At 34.9% G+C, this 9,509-nt stretch overlaps 1 protein-coding gene across 2 annotated transcripts in view; it reads right to left on the bottom strand.

The window, feature by feature from the left end:
* LOC131431683 (excitatory amino acid transporter 1) overlaps positions 1–1,738 on the bottom strand; it is a 57,430-nt gene extending 55,692 nt beyond the window's left edge. The window contains exon 1 of one of the 2 annotated variants that reach the window (XR_009229713.1): positions 839–1,738. The gene's annotated coding sequence lies outside the window, so the exon portion shown is untranslated. The remainder of the gene's footprint in view (positions 1–838) is intronic. The other variant, XM_058597541.1, reaches the window with a different exon arrangement.
* Between the last annotated feature and the right edge of the window lie 7,771 nt (positions 1,739–9,509).

Here is a 9,509-nt window from a genome sequence, read left to right on the forward strand (position 1 = left end):
AAGGACGACCGTTGACTAAGAGGGCGATATAAAAACTGGATTGATCCAGTTTTTGTGGGTTCCATCAAACTTTGTGTTATGAAGAAAACACTTCCGTTTTAAGCTGTATATTGGTTAGACGAGAAGTCATCTGGATCATATGATGCGCATATCATATTTACCAGTACCCTTCTTTGTCGTCTAAGTTGCAACGAGACCACAATACATCACTAAATTCTCACTGGCGCACAGCCTCCAAAATTTAAAATCACTAAATACGCTGTCGTTCTATCAGCATTTAACATAAGTCGATTTGTAAATATTTTGGCAGCTGTGACAGACAATTTCAAATGAAATGTGCAGTACATTGAGAAATAAATTTATTCAGGTCACTCGCGCAAAATATAGTTTCATCCAATTGCCTTCGATACACCGTGAGCATGGTCGTGATTCTATAGTGGAGGAACCCAGATGGAATCGAAACAGCAATCAGCACTCGAGCACTGATATCGAAAGTAAATTTTAAACTTATCAAACATTTAGTAATCACTGATAAAAAAAAATAGAGCCTTCTATCATCAGGTTCATGCATTGTTTCTATTTTTTGTTCCTCTCAGGATATTCTGGCCTCTTAAATACAAACACGCTGAAAAAAATTAAATAAATATTCTTCCTTGATACATGGCATTATTTAAATATCAATTGAAAATTTTTATGATCCGATCCAATCAATTTAGTTTGCTATGAGAAGTAGGTGTACTACAATTTCAAGTGCCAAAACCATTTCATATTCGATTAGTGTGATTCTTAGATCGATCGATTAATTTCAATTTATTTCGATGGTCACAAATTCACTTACTAGGGCTAAACTGTACTCCGATGCTTGTCACTTGACCCTATGTGTTTCGATTGACGTTGGTGGATGGGTCGTTGTTTACTGATGTTCTGAAGACAGCTCCTCAACGATGATTGTAACGTCTAGATCTTCCTGTTCAGCAGTGCTTTCCTCCCAAGCACCACCGTTGATTGCGTTAGTGTCGCTTTGAAATTAGGTTAAACTTCCTTTATCACACAAAGTTAGCTTCGTTTGTACGATGATCGCACCAGAGCACTGAAAGAATACACTTGCCGTCTTTTTTGCCCTTCGGATCAGCGCGACCGTAGACGACTATATCTGATGAACTAATTTGATTTGTTACTTTCCTCGTTTGTTCGCGTGTTAAAACGTTCTGCAGCACCAAGTGAAAAGTCGGCTCTACTTGTTACTTTCTGGCAATATTTCGAGTTATTTTTACCGGCCGTCAAGCGCCAACTGTTGAAATACTGTCACACTGTGGGGCAAAAAGCGGCCAACTCCCGATCCAAATGAAAGAAAGGCCGCTATTGCAAACGGTTCTCGCAAAAAAAAAACAAGCACACCGACCAAGACGAGTCTCGCGTCGATCTTGTAGATCCAGAATGATCCGAAGGTGAATCTATCGAATGCGCTACCACCGGCACACACCGCTATCACAGACTACCTTCTGATGCTATCTGCCTGTCTGCGGCAGTTCACTAGCAACGCTAGTATGTCAGCAGATGATGACACTAGTCAACAAGTCACCAAAACAAGCGGAGACGGCGCAAATTTCGCTCTTGCCACGACCACGATTAAATGTAAACTGAAAGGTATTCAGTAGACTTTATGTCACTAAACCTTACGCTACGTCCATGCCGTTTGCCATTACTTTTGCGTACGCTCAGCAAGCTTTTGCTAACTCACCCGTCAGCCGTTCCGATGACATCAAAGGGAGCGAGCGCAAGCTGAGCAGGAAACATTGCATAGCAGGCGACCTGATGCTGATTCTGAACGAAGACAACGGGCGGTTTTTTTTTGTTCAACAGCCTTCTTTTCTCCTTTTTATTCAACGCGCACGCTTCCACAAAATAATGAAAACATCCAGGAACAGCAACAGTGTCGCAAATTACAAATGAAGTGAGGAAATTTTTGTGCACTGTAAGATAGTAATTACCATAATATATCAATAAATACTATTCAGCAATGCTCATCCAGTGCAAGCCCATTTTAAAATCGCAACACACAGCCTACTGGCACTAAAAATCTATTTGTATGTGTTATTTGATCATAAATAACCGTTGATCGACAGATTATTTTCGAATTGAAGTTTATTGAATAATTAATTTTTGTGATATTTTTCTTCGCTAGAATATATGAACGGCTGAATGCAAAAATCGTATAAGAGTTTGAAAAAACCAGATCCATGCGACAGTCGGCAGAAAACCTTGAATGCAAGAAACGGGTAAAACCGTTTGTTTCGTAAAGTATTTATTTGGTTCTTCCATTCAAAGGGTTTTTCGAATTCTTGCGACGAAGATGTTTTCAAATGATTTTGCGTTGCAGAACCCGTGTTCGGTTTCTGCATTCAAAAATACTTAAACGGGGCTTCATAACTCTACCGATTTTTGCATTCAGCCGTTCATATGAATGTCTTTATACCGCAAATAAAATTTTATTTGCTAAACGTTCTTGGAATGTATATCTTCCATAGGTTCCAAGCCTAAGTTTTACTGATATAGCACGTATGTCACATTTGCTGCTAACCATAGATTACTTTCATGGCCGTACAGACTCACTCTCTTTCTCTCTTTCGTTGCGCTCTTCAAGTGTGTCCTATGTGAGAATAGAGTGATTACAACGTTTCTTCATCAGTTCCCGCCAACACGATTGGGGTCGATGGGAATCAAGCACCCGATCTGTAATGTATATTCAAATTAGAAACTCACTAACTCTAGAAAGGATAAGGTATGCTAAATGAATTTCAATTAGATACTCATATCTGCACGGCAGCTTTTAATGCAATATTGTTTGTTCTAAATTCAATTCTCCGTGAAGTTTTCAAACGATTCCGATGGATATAGAACTAACTAAAAAAACTCAATTCTCGGAGATGGTTGAACTGGTTTCAACAATCTTAGGCTATCTAGTTCTTTTCTATTCGACTTATATTATCTTTGTAATGGCAAAAATTGCTCAACCGAAAGTGTGTTTAGAAACTTGCATAAACTAAGAACTAAAACGGGTTTGAGTTAAAATCATTAGAACTTTGCTTTTTTGCCTCGTCGCTCTAAATGACGATTTGCCAAATTTAAGCACACTTCACTCTGTCATTCCGGAACCGGTTGTCGAATCCAGATGGGAATCAATAGCAGCATATGGGACCGTGAGACCTTTTAATTGTGTCCTAGTTTGTGAAAATCGGTTTGGCCATCTTTGAGAAAATTTGGTCATACCCTGCGAACGATCAAAATTAGGTTAAAGCCGGGTATAAATAAACGATATATATGTAGAAAAGAGAATTAGGTGAATTCCGTTTTGGAGTTTTTAACCACTACTTCCAGTACCGGAAACTGAGGACCGGTGAAGCCAAAATCAATTTGATTGATGAGCTACTAATACAATCTACAAACTGGAACAGGTTTAAAGGACTTTAGTAGTTTGAACCGTCGATTTAAATCACAGTTCAAAATATTGAAAACATTTAACCATGTAATTTCGGAACCGGAAGTCGAATCCTAGATGAAATTCAATGTGCATTTTATGAGACTATAAGACCATTTATTTGAACTTAAATTTGTAAAATCGGTCAAATTGTCACTGAGAAAATGAAGTGAGTTCCGTTCTGAAGTTTTTGACCACTGTTTCAGTACTTGCGAAACCGGGAGCGGAGAACCTGTATGTTCGAAATCAAATGGACACACCGGGATTTTGTTATTTTGACGAGTTGATTCGAGTGGCATATGACATTCGGCCCTCCGGAGCTCTGTTGAAAAGTCGGTTTTCACAGTGATTCTTATATTAGAAAGTTAAAAAGTGATTGAGCATTCTACTTTGGTCTCACCTAGCATCCAGCCAGTAAGCTCGAAACGCTCGAAACACTTTTCAGCATCAACAGTAGAAAAATCACAATGAAACTGAAATAATTAATGATACACTCTTAGAAAAAATTAAACTTACACTTGACGTAAATTCAAGCATGCCGTAATTTCTTGGTTGATGACAGAGTATTACATCTTTTAACATGTAAACATAAATATTGTGTCTGTTTCGGTGTCACCTTCAGCAGAATTAGCTGTGAAGTTAATGATATGATTTATGTTTTACTTGCTTTGATATGTAAGTATAAGCAAAGACATCATATTAACGAGATATCCAGCTCTCTAATTTCCCGAACAAATCATTGGCAACATCCTTTTTTGCAAGGCGAGTCCGCATCGAATCTCATATACATATAAGTAAGGAATGTCAAATTTGTGCGCGCCAAAATAGCAGCACTGCGCACCCATACAATTGACATGATATGTTGAATGTGACGCCATGCGGTGGCGTTACTGAACTGAAGATTGATGTCGCTCCAAGCTGACAGGATCTTTTAAGTGACTTGCGACGCTCCTTTTACGTGCATCTCTATAGACGTAAATTTACACGATTTTTCCTAACTGTGTAGAATTCAAAATCTCATCTGTTAATTTTACATTTTAAATCTGATTTTAATAAGAAATTTTGCATAAATACCGTTAATTTTCATTGCAAGAAACTATGAATATGTCGGTGAATGCAAACTGTTAGTTTTAGTATTTTATATCGTGTTTTTAAAGTTTACCGAAATGATTGTTAAGCTCTCGGTCAAAATCACCGGTTATTTGTAATTTATATAATAAAATCAAGTCGTAAATATTGTTCGTAATCCAGAAATTGTTTATTGATTTTAAGTCATCAGAAAGAGATAATTTAAAATTTTTATAGTTACAGAATAACTAGAAAAAATTCTGGAAGCCGAAACTATGTCTATACGGTGCGAATAATTATTCAACACGGACGGTGCCACATGTGTCTAGTCCAGAAGTCAGGAATCTTTCAACTCGACCCTTGGTATAATCTTTTCAAGTAGTATATTGTTTATAATGTACAATAAAATTTAGCTCAAATGAATGTTGATTGACCGGTCAAGTTGGCTGGTGTGAAAAAACTATAATGTCCTTGGAAAAAAATTATTTTTTGGTCAGTTGGAAATAGTTTTTAAACAGTTAAACAATAACAAATATGAAAACAGATCCTATTTATAAGTATATAACGAAGAGTTGAACTTAGACGTTATGTGTTTTTGTGATGAAGAAACAAATAGAATTATAGATCAAGGTGATCGTGATAACTGCTCGGAACATTGCATTCGAACGTTGGGAAAATACTTTCATTGATATAAAAAATTCGATACATCGGTTCCTCAATTGAATGAATTTAGGCAATTTAAAAAGAGAGCATGTAATAATCACTTGACATCGGTCTTGATGCGTTGCAACTAAATAAACGTTCAATTGTGTCCAATATACAACCACTGCGAGATATACGATATCAGATATGATCATTTGAATAAACAACCGGTCATTTGTCGTTGCGAAACTGCTCAGTAAATGTTCACATTCAGATTAATTAACAATGTCAATTAATATATTCATCTTTATGGACCTCTTTTAAATCGTACGATATGTACGATACGAAATTGAATGGAATTTGGCATTGTGATTAATTCACACCACGGATATGTGTGTAATGCAATATGTGCGCGCGCATCTTTACCCTATTCCATACCCTACAGCACATCAGTTTATACCATGAACAGAATCGCCAACAGCTCGCATAACAACATTACATTATACTATACTAGCGAATGGATCCCAATAATCATAGATAGGGGAAAAGGTTGTACAATTGTAGTAGAGAATTTCAATCTTCGAATTGGCCCGATTCGAATTGTTTTGATAAGGGACTGCATCCTCAACGTAGATGTGACACCGGTGAAGCTATGGTTCGATCTTTCAGTGCTGAAACGGTGTATGGTATAAAACTATCCCCTATGTACACGTTAATGCCATGATCCGTACAGCAACACAGTTCGTACCAACTGTGGTGTTTTTTTTTTTCCTGCATGGTGCTTGAAAATTTAACCCTGCCTATGCTGTTTGATATCATATAAGTTCACATCCGCCCATTTAAATCAATTTATTTATAAATTCCATAACCCACTGCGGCATCATTTGAAACACGTTTGAAGAGGTGAAACATCCTATATTTATCAAAAACTACCGTGTCGACCCGTTTTAATTCAAGCTTCGTATGTAAAATTTAAGCATTATAATCCTAATATGAAGATTTGGTCATATTTAACATGCTTGATATCAAGCTAGAATATAATTATTGTGAATCAATTTCTCCCTTCAACATCAACTTTGTTTGATTTAAATCAGAATTTTAGTCTAGCCCAGGGGCTCCCAAAGTGTTCGATATAGACCCCCTATTGTTTGATATAAGTTGTTATTTGAAATATTTATGCTAAAAAGTGGTGTTTATTTGACCATCCGCAGAAATTGATAATTATTTTACAATTTTCAAAGTAATTTATTGATGGGGGTCTGAGGCTCCAGTAGAGGGCTCCATGACCCAGAATAGTTTGAGAACCCCTGGTCTAGCCGAACAAAAACAATAAACTTTGAAATAAATTATTTATTATATATCAACCAAAGTTAAGTTGATGTTATCGGCAATGTATCTGTTGATTCTATCCTGTTATAACTCTATATTACAAAAAAAAAATTAGTTCAATTTATCCATGATCTTATTTGTGTAATGATACAGCTACTGTTTACTGTTTAAATGAACCGTATTAGCTTTGTTTCTTATAAACCGGAGCAATTAATTTCGTTTTATAACTTTGACTGCTTCTTTCATTTTCTAGGGGGTTTTCAACAATTCAAGCGTATGGATCGATAATAAATAATGTTTTCGAAAATTGAATAACATTACATAACACATTTTCTTTACAAAAAAACTACAAGGATCAGCCCCATGGGGTTGTTCGAGCCATTGATGTGGACCCAAGTAGCACATTAAGTTGCTGTCCTGTATTTTTCTACTGATTGTGCAATTTATCATATTAGTTTATATTACTATTCTAGTAACTGTTGTGTTATGGAAAAAGCGCAATTTTTCTTTGTTGTGCAACATATCTTTAAGTTCTTCTGTTGTTACGAACATTCATTCGCAATTATTGTGCAACTGATACAAAAACTCATGTATCGATCCCATTACAAATGCTGCAATTAAATCAGCGAAAAATCGATTGTAAAACTCATGGAAACTACTACGTATTGTAAACAAGAATTGAATTGATGTTTACAAAAAATAGCAAACATAATCTCTAATTAATAAGTTTCACATTTGATTTTCAAAACAACTGCTCGTAACACAAACATGGAACTTTAAAAATATTCTGCACAAAAATAAATGGTAATACTACATATTGTAGAATTGATCTTTCATGTTTTAGTGAATAGAAAATAGACAACGAACTGCTTTTTTATGGTGAAACATGCCTTCGTACGCCTGAAATTTTCAAGCGCCTTTGAATGTACGTGTTTCGATGATTGCATATCAATTTCTATGTAAATAACAATAAATTCTTCACTATTTTTTACTATTTTACTATTATAAAACCGATACACTGAAGAAGGATGTAAGTAACATTCCGAAATACGCGTATCTGTATTGTAACGTTTGTTATGCTTCATTAAAGTAGAGTGACTTTGTGAAAGTGTAATAACGTGACAGTGAAATAGTGGAATTAAATGGTACAGAAAAAGTGAAACTGTTAAATAAATTCTTTTCAATAAATATGATCGGAATAGTGTTCAAAATATGTAAAAGAAAGCTATCAAACATGCATACACATTTTCAGATGATTTCAATCATATTGATGTTTCAATTGATCTGAAAAATCTGTTGATGTTTCAATTGATCTGAAAGAATCTGAATTTTTCTTCAATATTTTTCAATATGGCATCGAGGGTAACAGTGTGTTGACAAGAAAATGGTTCACCCAACGTAATGATTTGTTTCACCTAAATAAAAGAAAATATAAACGTGTAAATATTGAAAAGAGGAATTTTTGTTTTTATTTTTATCAAAATAGATGTTTTATATTTATCAAACTAGTTGAATTAAACAACAATATAATTTAGTCATTCATCTTAGTGAACCCGACTTTTGTGATAGGTATGCTTTAGTTGCAAAAACAAGTTGCTCAAGCGGTAATATATAACTAGAAGAGTAACTATGATGAACTTAACTTTTTTTTCAATATCTTTAAGAAGTGATGTCAGGTCTGTTCATTTTTTTCGCGATATAAAAACCGGATACAAATTATCTCATTGTTTTTTGTTTTCATTGCATATGTAATGCTGTATTTCTGAAACTTTTATGATAATATTCTCATGTCGGCAAGTTTTGCGTTCATTTCAAGCAGATAAATCTGGTACAACTTATTTGCAAGTTTCGAATTGTGTTTCTAAAAATGAAGAAATCTGCACACACTGACGTAATATTTCATGAGACAACCAAGACTATGCGGACTCGGCCGCAAAATTGTTTTTACTGCGAGGTTTTCAATTCGGCTTACCATTTTTTGCATTGCGTAGAGCATAATTTCACTATTTTTTTCTTCACAAGAGATAAACAGCCATTTCGGCATATATTGAGTCGGATACAATTATGACAGCCATTTGGAAATTTTTTGATAAGTTGAACAATTGTTTTAGTTACTTCGATTTTACATGACGATGTGAAAATTTTTGCTGAGCTTCTATAACTGCTAGTGCAACGTGGGCAAGTTGGTGATTTGCTGCACAATTGTTTCAGATGTACCTTAAATTGTTCTATAGTAACTTTTTCGGTAGTATTGTAAAACTTAACAGTGATAAGTTGCACAACCGATTTTAATATATTTAAAAATCTTTTTGAACTTATCTAACATAAAAAACAATTCTAAAACAATTGAAGAACCTTTTGAAATTTCAATAAGTTATATTTGCTACTTGGGGAACAAGCAACCAAGATTTCTAATGATCTACAATCAAAGAGTAAATCAATCAGAACCAACTATTTGTCTTGATTTTGATTTGCATTTGTTCTATAACCGACGAAATTACACCATTATCCCAAATGTATGCAATTATATCTTTGTACATACTTGCGATTTCGATAATTAAGCCTCTGTTCGCCAAGCTTGTGTTCAAGTTTTTTATGCAAGCAGTTGTTTTAGCGTTAAGTTTCTCTACCATTTCGGTTGAAGCGATAAACTATTTCTCATTATCAATCGAGTTCATCTAATATAAATTAGAAATTAATCTTAAGCACTCAAAATTTATCCAGGGGTAGTTGTCAATTTCTCATGGGGAAACGACATAACATGGAATTCCGAGCTTGCATGACACAAGATCAGAGCATACCAATTAAGGGCTGAGGCCAGTGTGTTTTAGGGCGTTTTAAAGGGCTATTTTCACGCTTCAAATCTGATTTTCTCAGAAACGGTGACGAATATAAAAAAACCCAACTGACAATCTCTTAGAAAATTAGTTAAGATTATTCTGTGAAAATTTCAGAATGATTGTTTGACTTTAGCGCTCGAGAAATTCTTTTT

Source organism: Malaya genurostris, chromosome 2, assembly GCF_030247185.1.
Source record: "Malaya genurostris strain Urasoe2022 chromosome 2, Malgen_1.1, whole genome shotgun sequence".
NCBI lineage: Eukaryota > Metazoa > Arthropoda > Insecta > Diptera > Culicidae > Malaya > Malaya genurostris.